The following is a 20,500-nucleotide window of genomic DNA, read 5'->3' on the forward strand; positions in this document are numbered from 1 at the left end:
CCCTACCTTTCCCGTGGGTGTCGTAAAAGCCAACTAAAGGAGGGCCAGGGATGGGCAGCAGCGTCCCTCTTAAAACATCTCTTAAGCCTGACTGCGGCTGTCTATCCGCCTGCCAGGCGTGGTAACTACTGGCAAAACCCCCCAAGGGGCAGGCTTATGTTCAGAAGTGGACAGTTAAAGGCAGGTATGATGATGATGAATGAGGCTGGTAGTTCCCATTACTGACAGTTCCTTCCTCCCCATCGTGGTTAGTTCTTTATATGCCTATATATTACAATGAGTCAACTAACCTGCTTTCATCCTCACTGGTGATTCGCCAATGTAAATTGATGGGGAAACAGGGATAGTAATGGGGTCTTGTTTTACATTGCTAGCAACCTATCAGATCAGGTCGAACTCTATGTGGTTCCCTCTGGAAACCATTGTGGTTAATTCGTGTTGAATTTATGATGACGGGTCAACTGTTTTATTCCAACCAATTTCATTTTTATCTATCATCTCTCACTGGTGGCCAGCTAGTGTATACCAATAGAGAAGACGGGGTTACCATTCTATTTTTAACTATAAACAAAAATTGCGTTCCACAAAAAAAAACGGACTTTAATTGTGACAAAACCAATCATTTTGATTTAAAAACTAAACTACTGAATTGATTTTGATAAAACTTCTATGAATCTGTAATTATATGCTCTAGATAAAAAAATAATTTTCCAGATCAGTTTAGAACTAACGAAGTTAGGCAACCGATATTAAAAAAAAACTAAATTGAGAATCCCCTTCTTTTTAAAGTCGGTTGAAAAGAACGTATACTGATAACGCAGGTCAACTTACCATTCCATTATCATTCATTTAAAAATACCTACTCATAGCACAAAAAAGTATACAAGGCTACAAAGACTCCAGTGTTTCGAGAAATTACCCGAAAATACCGGGTATTATGAACAATTGACACCTCCGTCTTCTGGGAAATGGCGATACGTATAAATAATACTTCTATATGGCAATTAATACGGAGATGGAAGATTTTACGAGTTTTTCTCAGAAGTTTTTCTCAATGGTTGCCGGTCTTAGTGGGGACAAAAATATAGGGACGAAAATTGCCACAAAGAATCGTGAGTAATGAATGGGCGAATATTTACATGAATAGGCCATGAGGCTAGTTTCTTTTTCTTCTTTTTACAAGTTACCAAGCTACTAAAATAAATTAACTGAAGTTAATAGTTGTATTTATTGACTAATAACTTCTTACTAATATAATTTTTTATACAACTTAGAATGACAAACAAGCTGACGGTCCACCTGATGGAAAGTAATAACTGTCGCCTATCGATATAAGCAGTACCATGGACATAACAGTGTATACTGTTTCGTCCATGATACCCCCCATGCGTTGCCATTCCTAAGGACTCAGATGTTATTCCTCTGTACCCAATAAATTTACGCCATATCCCACCCTTCAAACCGAAGCACAGCCATGTAGAAACAACTGATTTACGGTTGAAACACGAATTGGACAGAGGTACCCAAGCAATTGACTTTTGTACAAAGGGTCCGTTCTATGCCGGAACCACATGGTAAATGGGATAATTGTAGTAAACTGACAAAATTCTCAAAAATAACTAATTACTTTAAAATAATATACCGCGCAAAGTTAGTACAAGTTCCTAGTGTTATAAATAAAAAGGCTTAATATTTTATGTAAATCAAAAGATTAATCTACATATAAAATATTACATAAACTATTTTATATAAATTGTATAAAAATCTAAACATTAGGTAAAATTTTCACATATTTATATTGCAACTTATAAATATATTAAAAACTATATTGCACAAAATTTCTATCTGTTCTCCTTTAACCAAAGGTTATCTGTAACAGATTGCTTTAGCGATAAAACCGCCTTTTGCACCTTTATATGTCTATTTCAATCTGTATTCATGTTACTGTATTTCACTTGAATTATTTACTTGTCATTGTATATTTTTATGGTGCAATAAAGAGTTAAATAAAAATAAAAATTGACTGTTTTTAGTAAATAAATATATAAATAAATAAACTTTTACAAAAGTCGTTTACGTGGGTATTTTTGGCTCTCTCGTGTTTCTGCCCAAAAGAAAGAAAGAAATAATTTAATCAAAGAAGCATGCGACCTACACAATAGCGCACGAAACAAAAGAAACTAAAACAAATCAGACAGAAAAAAATAGTATACAAATAGAAAGTAATTAAATTAAATTCAGTTCAATTAAAGTCTAAATTAAAAAAAAAAAACAATAATAATAAAAAAATAAATAAACAAACAACAAACAGTAGGATAACTCTTGAATCCAACATCGATATCAATCCAAAAGTGTAGGGTATGGCAGTGAAATTACAGAGTCCGTTCTCTGTAGCTCTGTAACTATAATACCTTAATTCTCAGAAACTTTCACACATTTATTTATTTACTAGCTAGTTCCCGCGGTGCTACCCGCGTGAATCGGTATATGAAACGTCCTGAGTTAAAATATGATATACAACTTACCTTCATAAAGTTTCAGCCAATTCAACTGATTGGTTATTTTATAGCATTTTATATGTGATTCTTTAGATTGATATAACTTTTTTATTTATGAACCGATTGAAATAAAATAAACATTAAATGTCAAGTGAAGCATACCGCAACGTATTAGTGAAAACCGTATTCAAATCGGTTCAGTCGTTTCCATGATAAGATCAGATAAACAGTCAAAAATTCTAAAAAGTATTCATACTTAATGACACACATACAAAAGGAAAGAATGAAAGAGAAAGATAAAGAAAGAACACAATAAAATAGTAAGCACTATTTTAGAAAAGGAGAGATAGTAGGATTTAACAGAGGTTTTAAAGCTAGTTAAAGTTTGAATTATGGGCATTACAATGAATTCTGTAACGGCCATGGTGTTGTTCATATTTATAGGCAACAATTACCATGCCCATTTACGTTTACTGTATAAAAAAATATATTATATATAAAATCGTTACCACATTTATCAAAACGATAGACGGCGAATAAAAGTATAAACGTATTCCGTTAGCTAAGTAAGAAATTTGGTAACAATAGACGCAAATTGATTAACAATAGAATGGCCGCAAATCGAGCCAAACTAATAGTTTCTTTACCGTCCGTACTAGCAACGTGCCTCATATCCTCACAATAGAAAAAATCTCCCTCCATTTATCAGACTGAAACAGCGTAAAAAAAGAAAAACAATTCCTCTCCCCCATCCAACGCTTCCATTTATATTTGGTTGAATTAATCAACGCAGTCACGATCGTCCATAACGGTCGCACGAACTAAAATATCTGATAACTTCCACAAAGAACTTAGGAGGGAGAGAGAAAAAAAAAACTTTCGTTGAACACTACTTGCCAACTTCTAAATGATGCCATGGCCGATGGATATTCAAGTTTTATGTAGTGGCATTATTGTGTTGTAAACGGGGAGCGGTAAAAAATGATTGGGCTATTCCATTGTTTTCCACGTTTCCAACTTGGAAACAGCGGAATCGATGTCTGTTTTTTTTTCTGTTATAGTTCCTTTTGTTTTATGAAGTGTCTTATGTGGTAGGCTGTAGATTTCAGCTGTGGGATAATTAAGAGAAATTATTTTAGTAGTTTTAGATTTTTTTTTTTTTGTAATTTTCATATATTATTTATTTTACAATGGATTTCGAAAAGAAGGAGAATTAAATTGTATTTTTTTTATGTCTGTTACCTCATACTTTCGTTAGTTTTAAACCGATTTGGGAAATTATTTTTTTTATATGAAAGGGTATACTTACACTTTGGTCTCATAGAAATCATATCAAAATCGGTTAATTAGTTTTTAAATCAAAATAACTAGTTTTGTCACATTTTTTTTTTATACAACTTAGAATGGCAAACAAGCTGAAGGCCCACCTGATGGAAAGTGGTAACCGTCGCCTATAAACATGAGCAGTACCATGGACATAACAGAGTATACTGTTTCGCCTATGATACCCTCCATGCGTTGCCATTCCTGAGGACTCAGGTGTTATTCCTCTGTACCCAGTAAATTTACGCTATATTCCACCCTTCAAACCAAAACACAGCCATGCAAACACAACTGCTTCACGGTTGAAACATGAATGGGACAGAGGTAGCCAAGCAATCTTCTTTTGTACAAAGTCTCCCTCTATATATTAGGTTCCTCTGAACATTGATGGCGGAAAAAAGGGCATCGCCTATTCCAATATCACTCATATCAGCCGAAATGAATATATTATTTCGATCTGGTTATTCATTTTAATATTATGTATAGCTACCCTACCCCTAGTTAATAATAAATACAATGGAAACAAAATAATTGCATTTGAAATTCGAAATCATTACTAGTAGAAGTACTTACTCTTCAAAGAAAAACGGCAGTTTCAGTTGTAACAAAAACAATAATAAATAATAATATAACCACAAAAAAAAAACCAACAAAATTGGAGTCACTTGAAAATCAATACATTTACTAAGAAATCATTTTCTAAAGTTCTCACGTAAATAATGGATAGCGCACGGGAGGAGGGACGGGATCTTAAAAGCATTCGGTAACTTACCGTTTTTAGTGTACGAGTACTTAACAGTAGTGTATTTTACTCGCAATTCCGACTCTGGTGCTAATAAAAATTTCACGAGCTAAGCCATCGCTTCGTTATAATTTTATTCAAACACAGTTGTTTAGGACCGATTCATATTCAAGTAGAACTGCATTTACACAGATGCGAATCCGCAATAATTTTTTATGCAACTTAAAATGGCAATCAAGCTGAGGGCCCACTAGATGGAAAGTGCTAACCATCGCCCATAGACATGAGCATGACATATCATTATAACAAAGTATACTTTAATTTATATTTTAATTATATTTTGATAAATAATTGTTACTTGATGAAATGTAAATTATAGATAGATCGATAGATACTTTTTATTGTTTCCTCCAAAAGATTACAATAGTAAACTTATTATAAATATAAATAATTACAAGAAATAATCACAATGAGAAAACAATGGGCGACCTTATCGCTAAGAGCGATCTCTTCCAGGCAACCTTTGGATGGAGAGGAGTAATTATAAACAATTTGGTAGGAGGTATGTCAGACACTTTAGTATATTGTAAAGGTGAACTAAAATTCTTTACGTTACAGAACACATTCATATTAAGAATGACGGTCTCGAACACGTAATAAAATGCACCTTAATAATTTTGTATTTCAATATATTTTCTCAATACCCTCTATCCAAAGGCTGTCTAGAAGAGATTGCTTAGTGATAAAGCCCCCTTTACTATCATTTCTCATTAATATTCACTGTATTTTTTTTTTAGTAGTTGCAATAAAGTGTAAATAAAAAATAATATTTTGGAGACAAAGATGAATGGATGATTGTTACTCTTTCATGCAAAAACTACTGAACGGATTTGAATAAATTTTAATACACGGGTAGGTTATATCCTAACTTAGCACATAGGATACTTTGTGTACCAATTCGCGCATGCAAAGCCGCAGGAAACAGTAATACATATTTGGCCGTTGTGTCGGTGTGACTGCCAGTTTACGCGTAGGCGGCATAACGCCCCAGTATTACTTATTAAAGGCACACTGAAAAGCTACCTTCTAATTAGCTCGTAACTTGTAAGATGAGACCATTCCTTTGGGAGCCATGGCTTTTAAAGTGATGCCGCTGAGCCAGTTTTTGCTCGTAAATAACCAAATGACAACCGACTTTCGAGATACAAAGTTGCGCGTTTGTGAAATCCGTTTCAGTTATTTTAACTTGCAATATAAAGTTTAAGGTTGTTTAATACAGTTACACAGAAACAAACTTGGCATTCGAATACAAATACATTAATTATGTTAGTCGTTTATAACGTTTTAGTTAATATTGAATTACGATAGATACAATTTATATATTTTCAGGTTTTGTTCAGAGCGATCTTACAAGTATCTTTCTACGAATAAGCATTTTATAAACACGTTAACTAAGCAAAATAAGACAGACGAAAAAGCATAAATAAAAAACTTGTGTAAGCACATTTATATAAAATTTTATAAATATATAAATCATTTTATAGTTATATTATAACTATTAGTATTCTTTCAAGAGTGTTCTGTTAGTAAAATAAAATATTTTTCATGAAAAAATATGAATCCAAAAATGATATTTATCTTTTGTTTTATACTTAAAAATAAAGTGTAATATAATTGGCTCAAACAAAGTGTTTATCTAACTGTCTATATATACTTTTTTTCAAATTCGTATTTGATCTTAAAAATTGGATGCCATATAAGCTTAAATGTAATTGGCATATTTAGACTTATGCGGTGGGTATAGCTAGTTGAATGAATACTCTCTTAAAAGAATGTTAATGAGTACAGTTTTTTTTTAGTAATACAAGCTATATATCGGTACACTAACATGAAAATAACAAAATACGAGGCCTACCAGTAAGACATGGGTCCTCCTTGGTTCTGTCATCGACAAATCGAGACTTACCTGAAACAAATAAATAAATATTCAGCATATGAAAAAATTAATGTAGTAATGATTACTTGCTCTATGTAAAAAAATGATAAACATGATTTAAGTACACTAGTTCTTTAAGTAAATCAAAAGTAAAGTAACGTGACATTATTAACTTACAGATATACCTAATTATATTATTATTATATCTATCTATCATGAGAACTAACACTTTAAAGTTTTTACTTACATTTCTGAAAAGATATAATTTAAACTAATTTAAACATGTTCACACTTTAAATTAAAGTACTGCACGTTAAATAACGTAATTCATTTCATTATCACTATATAGTATAAAACAAAGTCGCTTCTCGTCTGTCTGTCCCTATTATGGGTATATCAATATAAAATTTTAATAATATTAGGTGACGGTAGTTTAATAAAACACTTGTCGTACGATCGTCGTTTCAATGACACTTATAACAGTCTCTATGTATGCTTAGATCTTTAAAACTACGCAACGGATTTTGATGCTGTTTTTTTTAATAGGTATAGTGATTTAAGAGGAAGGTTTAAATGTATAATAGTAAAAATATATAATTAAAGTCCGATTTTTATTATAATTTGCGCTACCCATGATAGTAATGGAACAAATTACTTCACCTTGTTATCTCCTCTAATTTCCACTGCCTATTTGAGGAAGTGCCACTGACATACGAAACTGTTCAATTAGAGTGGTGAGTTATTTGCTAAATAACCGGAAAACTCTTTTAGATAACATCACAGAACAACTGCATTTCGTTTTCCAAATTTAAATTCCAAATTTTGTTCCACGACAAAATGTCGACTTCATAAGTCACAAAATAAGTAAATTTAATTTAAAAACTAAATTACTGAATCGATTTTTATACAATTCCTATGGAAACAATCTGAAAGGATATCCTTACAAATAAAAGAAATTATTTTCCAAATCGGTTTATCAATGACGGAGTTATGAGGTAAAAATATATAAAAAAAGCAAATCAATGAATGCAGATGGCTCAGGACCGTTTCTTATGACAGTCTATGGGAGAGGCCTATGTCCAGCAGTGGACAGATAAGGACCGGTATTGAAGAAAGTATAAAAAAATACTACCGAATTGAAAACCTCCGTCTTTTTTTAAATTGAGTATACATCATAAATAAATAAGTGGTTTTACCACGATTAATGTCGATGGTTTTTGTGTGAAACAAAATATTAAATTATGGAGGAAATAATTCATTTATTTATTTATTAAAAGGAACGCCAATAGCATTTTTTTTATACAACTTAGAATAGCAATCTAGCTGACGGCCCACCTGATGGTAAGTGGTAACCGTCGCCTATAGACATGAGCAGTACCATGGACATAACAGAGTATACTGTTTCGCCCATGATACCCCCCATGCGTTGCCATTCCTGAGGACTCAGGTGTTATTCCTCTGTACCCAGTAAATTCATGCCATATCCCACCCTTAAAACCGAAACACAACCATGCAAACACAACTGCTTCACGGTTGAAACACGAATTGGACAGAGGTACTCAAGCAATCGACTTTTGTACAAAGTCTCCCTTGAGTTTGGTCAGCATATTGCAATTTAACACATTTAACAAACATTAAATACAATACAATATTAATGTACGAGGTCCGTCCGGAAAGTTCGTATAAAAGTGTTCTGGAATGCGAGAAAGAGGAGTGGGGAGGCCAGGTAAGCGCAGGACCCCTTCCTTATGTCCCTAACAATGCTTCAGTTCTGGTCTGACCGCCGTGCGGTGCGAACTGGCTTGTCACGCCATCTGTGAAGTTACCTCTTAACGAAACCCCGTCGGCATGGAGCCCGCTTCCGTTGAAGAGCAGCGCGTCGTAATCAAGTTTCTCTCGAAACTCGGCAAGAATGGCCGTGAAATTTTTGCCGATCTAATTCGATAAGACATCCGGGGAACCACGAACAAAAAAATCAAGAAAATCCCGCTCAAATGTCAAGACAATGTTGATTGTTTTTTTCGATGTTCGGGGGATTGTCCATCAAGAATTCGTCCCTCCAGGCCAGACAGTTGATGGAAAATTCTACGTCGATGTGCTCAGACGCCTCAAAGCTCGTGTGGCACGAGTTCGTCCAGAATTGGCGCGAGAGGGGCGTTGGATTCTTCACCACGACAATGCCCCTGCCCACACCTCTCTTGTTGTCCGTGAGTTTTTGAGTAAAAATTCCATTACGGTGACCGAACACCCCCCCTATTCGCCGGATTTGGCCCCGTGTGACTTCTTCTTGTTCCCAAAAACCAAATTGGTACTTCGGGGGCGGCATTTGGGGGACATAAATGAGATAAAAAAAGCTACGACGGGGCAGCTGAGAAACCTACAACCAGAGGACTTTCAAGGAGCCTTCTCACAGTGGAAACGGCGTTGGCACAAGTGCATTATGTCACAGGGGGAGTACTTTGAAGGGGATAAAATTGATTTACCTGAATAATTGTAAAATGAAATTTTTAAAAAACTTTTATACGTACTTTCCGGACAAACCTCGTACATGCCTGTTAAAGCTATTTACAGCATTTGCTTTAAAATAATTATATAGTATGAAATGAAGTAAACAGTTTTAAATAATAAAGAATACCATATATACCCTCATCAAATAATGTAAAACGATATTTCTTTTTCCTTAAAAATCTTACACCAACTTGATAATGTTCAAGTTTCCGAGATGCAGCGTTAATATTTGTCACGTCAGTAAGAGGATTGATGGTTCAACGATTGATACATACAAGAACAAGTCAAAGTTTCCGACGAAAAAAGTTGAGCCAGCGAAAAGAAATCGCCTCTTGTTCACCGCAGAGATCTTTTGAAAACTTTAATAAATCACTCCCTTTTTAACTTTTGAAGTGACCGCGCGTTTTTGTGTTACAAAACGCTATTTTTGTCAACTTGCTGTTTTTTTTAATGGATGATAACTTAATACAATTATAAGGAGGATAATTTGAGTTTTTAACCGACTTCAAATGGAAGGTTCTCAGTTTGGTTCTACCTTTTTGTTTTTGTTACCTCATAACTCTGTCAGTTCTGAATCGATTTGGAAAATTATTTTTTTTATCTAATAGGATATATTTACAGATTAGTCCCATATGAATTTAATCATTATTAGTTATGTAGTTTGGTTTCTAGATCAGAATAACTAGTATTGTTACAACTGAAGTTGATTTTTTTGTGAGATACAATTTTTAATAGATCAAATGTGGCAACTCCTGGCAAAATTCCCCAAGAGGCAGACCTATGTTTAGCAGTGGATAGTTAACGACCGATATAGCATATTTTGTTTAGTAAAAAAAAAAACATTAATTCAATAGTGAATCAGCAAAAAACGAGATCTTTCATATTACACAAGTATCATAAATTAAAAATATTTGAATTTAGAACACGAAATGACGTGTCTACAAGCAGATTTTGCTTTGCAACAAATAGTTCGTAAAAAAATTATATTTTTAATTGTTTTTTTTTTTATTTCCTCTATTACTAAGTACGTATGTATATAGAATAATGCAATACTAACAGATATATACATATATAATATGATGTAAATAAATGTTATCTAGGAATCGAATGCACAACCATTAGAATATAAGGCATGTTAAACAGCTACACTGCGGACGTCGTCAAATAAATTTATGCTTCATATAAATAAAGGTACTGGAGCTGCAATTTACGAAATGGATACGAACCGGTTATCACGACAAGGAGGCTCGTAAATTACACGGTGATAAACAAACGTACTAATTAATTTACTATGACAGACGGCTGTCTTTGATTGTATACGGAGAGCCGGAGATTGGACTGAATGATTCCCTTTGGGAATTTCATATCGGCCGATAGACAGATCAAGAATTATTACGTTCGTATTAATAAGTGTAAGCATATTAACAAACTAGTGACAGGCAATGGCTTTGCATGGTTTTCTAACCCTTTTTTACATAATAGTAGAAGTTTCCACTATTACATTGAATGCCCAAAAATTATATAAAAGATCAAGTTTAAGTTGATCTTGTCTGGATACCTTTTTAATATCCATTGCAGAAAAAAAACATAGCTGTCAAATTTGTTTTTTTTTTTATCATTTTTCCTTTAATTTTGAACATAAATTATATCACCTTGATTTATTTCACCAATAAAAAAAATCATGCAAAGAAGGAATAATATTAGGAATGACTTTTCTTAACCTACTTCAAAAAAGAAGGTTAACAATTCGGTTGTATTTCTTTGTTTGTTACTTTACAATTCCGTTACTTCTGAACTTTATGAGTGCATTCTTAGTTTCACGTACAAATGAAAATGGGGTTCGATTTCTCCGTAATTTTATCTGAATAATGGAAATTTAATATATTTCGCATTCCCGACAATTACTTTGAATTTATCTAGAAGTTTCGTCCAGGATGAGTACTGTGAATTTTATTATATATATACTCTTCTCCATCCAAAGGTTACCTGGAAGAGTATCAATGTATCTACACACACACATGTATATATATATACACACACATCTCTCTCTCTCTCTCTCTCTCTCTCTCTCTCTCTCTGTGTGTGTGTGTGTGTGTGTGTGTGTGTGTGATGTGTGTGTGTGTTTATACATATAAAGAGTTTGTTTACACGTATAACACGCATAAAATTACAAGAAAAAATGTTCGCAAGAAAAAATAATGGGAATAAGCTGCGTAAGGAATTTGACGTGAAAGGAGATTGATAAATAGTATTTTCCTAACTACGAGATAAGATAAATTTATTTTTTAAGTAATTCAAGAAGAAATCTCTCAATAGGATGATTCTTTAATGGCATAAAATTTATTTTAAATCTATCTATCTATCCTACTTAAGATCTGCGCTATTATCGGTGAAGCTCTTGCCACTCACTACGATTTTCAGCGAGTCTCTTCACCTCTCGATACGACACGACACCAACTATAAATTTTAAATATTAATCTTAAATTCACTGTGTATTTCCGGCATAGAATAGGCTACCCCTTCCTTTCCCGTGAGTGTCGTGAGAGGCGACTAAGTGAATTTAATGGTCAAGAGATAGGCAGCAGCGTCTCTCTTAATACACTACCAAAGCCTAACTATGGTTTCCAACCCGTATGCCAAACATGGCAACTACTAGTAATACCTGTAAATATGTGATATTTGATTAACAAATGAACTATGAAAATAGAGATGTCATGGTAAATCTTATATACATAAAACTATCAAGCTGTCGAAATAGATATAAAAAAGAATCTAAATAAAATGTATATATAAATATAAAATATAAAGAAAGGCTGGCGTAGCCAACAATGACGTAATCGTTCAGAATTATACGATAACGTTATCGATTCTGACAATAATCCTTATTATTATTATAAATGTTTTTTTTAGACAACTTACAGTGGCAAACAAGCTGACGGTGCACCTGATGGAAAGTGGTAACCGTCGCCTGTAGACATAAGCAGTACTATGAACATAACAGAGTATACTGTTTCGCCCATGATACCCCCCATGCGTTGCCATTCCTGAGCACTCAGGTATTATTCCTGATTGTATTCACATACTATATGGAACAGGGAAGGATATAGACTACTTTTTGTTCCTGTTAGTAAATATATACTGGTCATGCAGATGAAGTGGTGGGTTTTAGCTAGTTTTGTCAATAAATTAAATTTCCTGTTAATTCCATATTAATTTTGTGCTAATCAAAATTATAATTTTGATTGTCACAAATATAAATTCTGTATTTATGTTATTGTATTTCACTTGAATTATTGATTTGTCATTGTATATTTTTGTTTATGGTGCAATAAAGAGTTAAATAAATAAATAATTAAAATAATTATGTGTAATAAAAATTACTTGTTACAAAATAAATTCTACCTATTTGAAGACATGGTATTTCGTGTTCTGAATTCAAATATTTGAATTTAAAATGTGATATATATAATATTTGAATTTTTAAATTTAAATATTTTTAATGTATAGCTATGAAATGTCTCATCTTTTATCATTGTGAAAAAAATATATGTAAGTAGCATTTTAAATTAAAAAAAAAATACAGTTCTATATATTTTTATACAAAATTTTGGAATTCTACATTTGACCTTTTGATCTCCTCGATCTACCGTCCCAACAATACAACTTTTATAGCGGCTCAATTTCCAACTATTGTTCTCAAAGCACTATTTGATCTTCAGTGACACTGGAAAACCCATATGCTCCTTAGATTTACGAGTAAAGGAAATAAACTTGAGGAAAGCGTCAGGCAAAATATTTCTTTTTCTTTATGCAATAATAAAATACGAGTAGTGTGTAGCAATTTTCTGACTTCCATCAGTGCTGGCGAAGCGTGTAATCGGTATTCAATGGTAATATATAAGAGAACGGCCGTATATCTTTCGTATCATATGGTGTTTTGTTTTTATGCAACTTAGAAAGTCAAACAAGCTGACGGCTTCCTTGAAAAAAGTAGTAAACGATTACTATATCATCACCATCATCCTATCAGCCTTTAACTGCTGAATATAAGAGTCTCCCTTTGGGGGGTTTTGCCAGTAGTTGTCACCCTTGGCAGGCGGATTGATAACCGCAGTTAGGCTTTGGAAATGTTTTCAGAGGGACGCTGCTTACTATATACTTGTTGAGTATTCTGTAATAACAATAATACTACTTGTATTCGTGTTTATTTTTTATGGATGAAAATGGATTAATAACCCCACCCGTTCTATTGGTATACAATGTAAATTGGTATGTAAATCAAATACCATTTACCAGAATTTAATTATTAATATTAAGAAATAATAATAATTTAAAAATTACCAGAGGGAGACTTTGTACAAAAGTCGATTGCATGGGTACCTCTGTCCCATTCGTGTTTCAACCGTGAAGCAGTTGTGTTTGCATAGCTGTGTTTCGGTTTGAAGGGTGGGATATGGCGTGAATTTACAGGGTACAGAGGAATAACATCTGAGTCCTCAGGAATGGCAACGCAGGGGGAGTATCATGAGCGAAACGGTGTGCTCTGTTATGTTCATGGTGCTGCTCATGTCTATAGGCGACGGTTACCACTTTCCATCAGGTGGGCCGTCAGCTTGTTTGCCATTCTAAGTTGTATAAAAAAAAAAATTAATTACTCTCCTTCATATATTAATTAATGTTATTTAATTATTATGTAATGTTGTAATGTTTATTTTTAAATAATTGGCTTATTAATGCAACTAAAAATTCAAAATTAAACTATTATCACTTTTATTTTTAATATTTGCACGGTTAATCTAAGTACATTTAATTAATATTGTTTTATTATTATGTAATGTTGTAATGTTTATTCTAAAATAATTAGATTTTTAATGCCACTAAAAATTGGAAATTAAATTATTGTAACTTTTGTTTTCAATATTTGCACACTTGAATTAAATAGATTTTGTAAAATACTTTTAATTTATGAGATCTAATGTTTTATACCGAAAATCATAGCAAATAAAAATATTATTATATTTAGTAATAGCAGGATACCAGCGACAGATGATGAGTGAGGAAGCAGGTCAGTTAGCCCATAATGACGAATTTGATTTGAACTAACCACGATTATTTTTCAGGGGGAACCATGTGAAGGTCGTCCTGATAACCTTATCACCAACATATATCTCAATAGCAATGAACCTATTAGACCCCATTACTGACAATGATTTCCTACAGGTGATGATTACTACTTTCCATCAAGTGGGTCATCAGCTTGTTTGCCATTCTAAATATCATATAAAAATCCTTTGAATATAAAATAAACGGACAGAAATGGACTTCACAGAAAATACTGTGACGTTCATAATGAGTTTTGTGTGCGTCATAGTATTTTCTGCCAAGTCTCTAATTGTACCTTGTAATTCCTCTGCTAACATCCCACGCTTTCAACGGAAACACAACTGTTTGGCGGTTGAAATGAGAATTAATTAGAAAGTGAGAGTTAAGTCATGTAGTTTGAATTCACTTCAGTAATGAATATATGTGAATATATATATATATATATATATATATATATATATATATATATATATATACACATATATGTATAATGATACCTAAATTGACAAGCTGACAACTAATCTGATGGAAAGTGGTAACTGTCACCTAAAGGCATGAGCATTGCCGAATATGCTAGTAAATCCATGGTACCCCTCATAGCGCTGTGTGATCAGCATAGAATGGTCCACCCAAACCTTTCCCGTGGGCAAAGTAAGAGGTCACTAATGGAAGTTAACGTTTGAAGGATGAGCAGTGTCCCTCTTAAAACATTGCCTAAGCCTAACTGTGGTTGCCATTCCACCTGCCAAGCATGGCAACTACTGGCAAACTCCATTATAGAGAAGATTTATGTTTAGCGATGGACAGTTAAAGGCCGATATTTTATTTTTAAAAACAACAATCAGTCCTCCGTTTTTGAAGTCAGTTAAATCATATGTTCACGACTATTATCCCAGATGGAGAGTTCTGTATATTATGAGAATGCTACAATGGTGTCATCTATCACAATTTATAAGAAGGATAGAATAAGGAAAATGTTGCGTACAGCAATTTATATACGTTATAATATACGTAGGAGTTGTATTTACAGCACTCGGTTCACATGTGTGTTTATTTGAATAAGTTTACGCACACAGATATAATATAATACGCAATAATATTTTATATTTACCACTAAATTATACTAATAAATTATAACAAAATTCGTTGCTGTTTCCATCAGAAATAATTAACGGATTACACTAACTGCAATTTTTTTTTGTAGGACATATTTTTAAACATTATTGAAATTTTATTAAAATTATAAAATTAAAATATATAAAATATAAATTCATTTAACCTTTTGGTATGTGTAAATATTTGTATAAAGAAAGAAAGAAACTTTATTTTACAATAAAAAACAACACTTATACAGTGGTTAAAAATAAATTAAAAATTATAATAAAGAAATAATATAAATAAAGAAAATACAGAAAAGAAATGCATATTACAGCAATTTTAGTTTATAACATTTTAAAATAAATAAATAAAAAAATATATCAATAATTACTTTAAACATGTATATATATTTACACGACTTAACCAAAAAGAAGTGTACTTCTCCGACATTCACGTGAAAAAAATACACAACCGTTCCACGCCCTATTTGTGTAACTCGAAAATGTTACTCAGAAACTAAGTCCGACCCCAAAATAATTGAGGAAAAGGACAAAACGGCCAGGAACAGAACTAACCATTCTGAAAAAGGCAATTCAACTCGCAATCACGAGCAAGAGCGGCGTTGTCTCATAAAATTTCTACGGGCGGCTAAATATTTTGTACGTTTTTAGGGGCATTGTTTATTTCATACACGTGGCCCATTTAGTTCCATCTTATGACATTTTTATTGTGAGGTGAATGGAAATGATTTGGGCATCGCTGTTTATTGTATTTTAACTCTGGCGGGCGTTTAGAATTTTTATGTCGTGTTTTATCGTAAGTCTCTTGCGTTGTAGACCATTTGAAGAGTAACTGCCCATTAGGGTTTCGTCTACAATGGTTTTATTTCGCTCCTTAAAGAAGGGGGCGGGGTCTGCGTTTATGTATTTTGAATATTTTATTTCATCATTTCGCCCATTATGAATGATGCCGCTTTTAATGAATATTTTATTATGATATTACACACACACACACACACACACACACACACACACACACACACACACACACACACACACACACACACACACACACACACACACATAAAAATGGCACATCTATAAATATATGGGGACTTTTATAAGTGTTTCTTACTAATAAAATAAAACTTTAACATATTAAAAAAAATTAATAAAAGATTAATTACCAGTTATGTACTTATAAGTCTAACTTAAAAATAGTGTATGTTTCATGTTAATAATCCATCTAAAATTATTCTATTTTTTTTACACTTGATAAATCCACGTGTGCACAGTAGCGGACAAAAAATAAACAGCAAGTAAAAAAATATATACCTTATACAATTCAATTTGAATTCACTTTTGTTTTTGTTTAATTTAAAAAAATAATATTAAAAGAAAATACGCTTACAACTTTAGTATAATAGGCATTTGTATGCTGTTTCCATTATGGTGATCCTACACTAAACATGCCCACATCCTGTCGAGGGGAAATGGAGAGAAATGTAAGGGAAGGGAGAAAAATATGAAAGGGATATGGTTTAGCTGGTCGGCCATTATGCAGTCTCCCGTGGGAACCATCCATTAATTTCTCGTGTATAGGATTCGGCCCACTGTCTGACTTCATTCTTTCCAATACCTCATTATATACCGATAACACTTGTGGGATTATTATACCATTGTCATTTCCTTAAAGTATAGCATTAAAAACCACGGGGACACATTTGTAGCCCCTTGCACTTCTTGCCCATACATCTGTCATAAAATTATTGCCCATAAATCCGTCATCATCAATCCACTGCTGAATATAAGTCTTCCCCTTGGATGATTTTGCCGGTAGTCGCCATGCTTGGCATGCAGATTGGCAACCGCAGTCAGGCTTTAGAGATGTTTTGAGAGGGACGCTGCCCATCTCTCGCCGTCCTTTGGTCATCTTTTACGACACCCACGGGAAAGGAAGGAGTGGCCTATTCTTTGCCGAGATCAACATCATTACTATGGTCAAAACGGATCCTTGAATCCTTAAGAACTCTTAAACTTTAGTTCTAAACATCAAGCGTGACTTCTGAGTACGCCATCTGTATTCATTAAACGCAGATTTATGTATAAATATATAACATAAAAGAAGAAAACTAACTGACGCTCAGTCGTAATTGCTGGGTCAAGAAACGTGTAAGTTTGCAAGTAGTTTCCTTACTTAATGAAAGTAAAGATGAGAATACAAAAGATAACGAAGCACGAACGAAATAGAGAGATAAAGCTAGTATTTATAGTCGTATACAATATACGGACAAGATGGCTTCTAATTCTTATAGATGTTGATAATCAAATAGCAACGACTGCAGGAAATATTTTCCAACTTTCACATTTCTATAATTACATTTTGATAAAATATCTAAATATATTCAATAAAAAACTCTAATTTTATCAACTCAAAATTAACAAAAGTATTTGAACTTTGTTGTTCGAACACGCTTCAATGGCTAAACGATTCTGAATTAAACTTTGTGTACAGAATTAAAATCAGGCCAGAGTAAAAATAGTGAATTAGACTGTGTAAAGAAATAGTTACATCAACACATGAAATAAATATAATTTCAGTACAAATATAAGAAGAGAAGAACGTCTGATGTGAGACCTTATTGGACGATCTGAAGCCAATAAGGTCACAGATCTTTTGACGATCGAACCCGCGCGTAGTAGCAGAAAAATGTTAATCCTCACCTCTATAAATTTTCAACAAGTTCTGAGACAGTGCTCGTAAATATTAGATATACAATATGTCGAGTATATATACCCTGTAGCCTTGTTCTTTAGCTGAAATTGTGACTAGAATTGTAAATAACCGAATATATAGACCTATTGCTTGGATCATACCAGTTTCAGAGTTGCTATTGTTATTTATTATATTTCATAAATTTACATTACAGGTACTTCAGACTGTTTGAAGAGTTTTCTAGGATACAGTAATTCAAGCCTACCTTTATTTAAGTTTTTTTGATATGACTTATTGAACCAAAATTTCCTTATTTCTTAGCTATTTGCTTCTCAACGTATATCAATTAATACTTAAATAGATTTATAAATTCAGACATCTAAAAAGCGAGATCCCTGATTCATAAGAATCATTGTCGCATTGAGCTATTATTGCATTTTTAATATTATTTTTTTATCATCCTCATCATTTTACCAATTATTTCAGTTAAATATAAATGTAAAGAAGCGGTCCTGGGCCAAATCATTCTATTGTTACTCATTACATGCAGTCGGTTTAAGACCATGGTCCAGTTCATCTAGTGAAGTATTCACCTACTATTTTCATATACAGAGTCATTTTTCTATATGGATTATCCGGTTTTAGTTTTTTCAATATCTTTAAAGAGAAGTTATTTAATTGAAACATTCGCAATGCGAGAGAAGTTACACATATATTGCTTGTCTTTTAGAAAGATTTATGCAAATTGAAATGGGAAATAAGTTGTCAGACTACTTGATGGAAAGTAGTAACTGTTACGTATAGAGGCGTATTCATTTCTATAAGCAAAACCACAGATAATATAATACTATGCAAAACTATCAACATTATAGGCTAGATTTAGCGCAGTTGCACCACGTACTCGTACATCACATGATTGTTATACTTTAAAATTCAGTATTGATGCTCTCGCGTTTTGTAACTTTAATTGACTTATTTTACCATTTAATCAAAATACAGCAATGCAAGGACACTTGAGTGGCGGCAAACACACGATTGGAACATAGATACTGATGCTGGTGAATAAAGGTGCTTTTTTTTAAATTTTATTGCCAATACTTCACTGATACACGGAAGTTCGTAAAGGATCCGCGCTAGCAGTCTGATAGGGAAGATAATATAGTAATTAATTTGCAATTATTATCATATTAACAAAAGAAACGCATCGCTCATTTTGCACAATAAGTGAAGCCATCAATCTAACACTAATTATAATGTCTTATAACGCTACTCTAAGCAATTATCTACCGGTAAGTGACAGGCCTTGGTTACACGAGTCCCTCTTAAGATCTATTACGAGGAGAGCTTGAAGGGCCCTCCACACGTCTCCCAAATACAATAGCTCGTTCTTTGTCGTTGCTGACGGGAATTAATTGACGAATGGGCCAACCCTTAATTGATGGCGGTACCAAAAGCAGTCAGCATATGGCATTGGTATGCGACAAGCGTATGCGATTCTTATTGATCATTAATCTTTTTTTTTATATGTTATTTGTTTTGTAGGAATTTCATTATTACGGTTCATAGGTAAAGTATATCAATTACAAATTTTCAAATCTATGGTTGTTTTTTTTTTTTCATGTTACGTAACATGCCATACCACGAGCCAATCGATCAAACCATCAATCAATATCAACCATACGATTTAATGTATACCGTGAGCCCTTTCGCATAAATCATTCATCAGAATTTTTATAAATCCTTTATCAAACCACTCAGCTTCATATTAATTTTATCATGACGAAATTGAAGTTGCTATGCAAAAGATGTCGTTTTATTCGAATTAGATATTCTTTGCCTACCATGTAAGAGAAGATAAAATTTAGCAGAGATGATGTTTCAATACAATTGTATCGTTTTTCAAAACAGAAGACTCACCTGTATACAAATTAGATACAGAACTTCCTATCGCAACTCAAACATTGCGACAATATTCAACTAGTTACACGCTTTTTCCAATGCGGAAAGGGGAGAAAATTTAATTTGCAAGCATTCACAAAGTTATCCATCCGCAAGTAGAAACTGCGTAACTTGAAAGTAGTTGTTGTAAACGTGCTTACATTAGTACGTAGGTATTTGCAGAATGTTGCCTCACTTCGATTGCACGTATAAAATACAAATACAACAATTCAAAAAGGAACAAATACAGAAAATGGTAAATTTGAAATGATACAGAAGGACATCTTATCGTTTAACCAATCACTTTCAGATAACCTTTGGGTAGAGAATATTGAAAAAAAGGAGTAGGTAGCGTAGTATTATGGATATATCTACATATATCATATTAATATTATAAATACGAAAGTTTAAGAGAATTCAAATATATATATATATATATATATAAAATAATAGTACAGGAGTAAGATTAAGAGAGAACACACGAAAATAGTACTTAAAGTGAAAGATTTTGAAGCTAGCGAGTGTTTTTGCACATCGAATAGAGACAAGAAGTGAGATTCAAAGCCGAACTGCTTGGAATTAAGTGAAGGATTTAGAATAAAAAGAAGAGAAATGAGCGAGGAATCTGAAGCGGAGAGT

General features: G+C 33.0%; 1 protein-coding gene across 2 annotated transcripts in view; it reads right to left on the reverse strand.

Annotated features, from left to right (window-relative positions):
• Positions 1-20,500, reverse strand: part of LOC113510733 (acetylcholine receptor subunit alpha-like 1) — a 366,334-nt gene that overhangs the window by 279,145 nt on the left and 66,689 nt on the right. Inside the window, exon 2 of one of the 2 annotated variants that reach the window (XM_031907139.2) lies at positions 6,479-6,529. The exons of the other annotated variant lie outside the window; for it this stretch is intronic. The gene's annotated coding sequence lies outside the window, so the exon portion shown is untranslated. The remainder of the gene's footprint in view (positions 1-6,478; positions 6,530-20,500) is intronic. 2 annotated transcript variants of the gene reach the window in all.

This window comes from Galleria mellonella, unplaced genomic scaffold (assembly GCF_026898425.1).
Source record: "Galleria mellonella isolate WM207_F2 unplaced genomic scaffold, CSIRO_AGI_GalMel_v1 utg32, whole genome shotgun sequence".
NCBI lineage: Eukaryota > Metazoa > Arthropoda > Insecta > Lepidoptera > Pyralidae > Galleria > Galleria mellonella.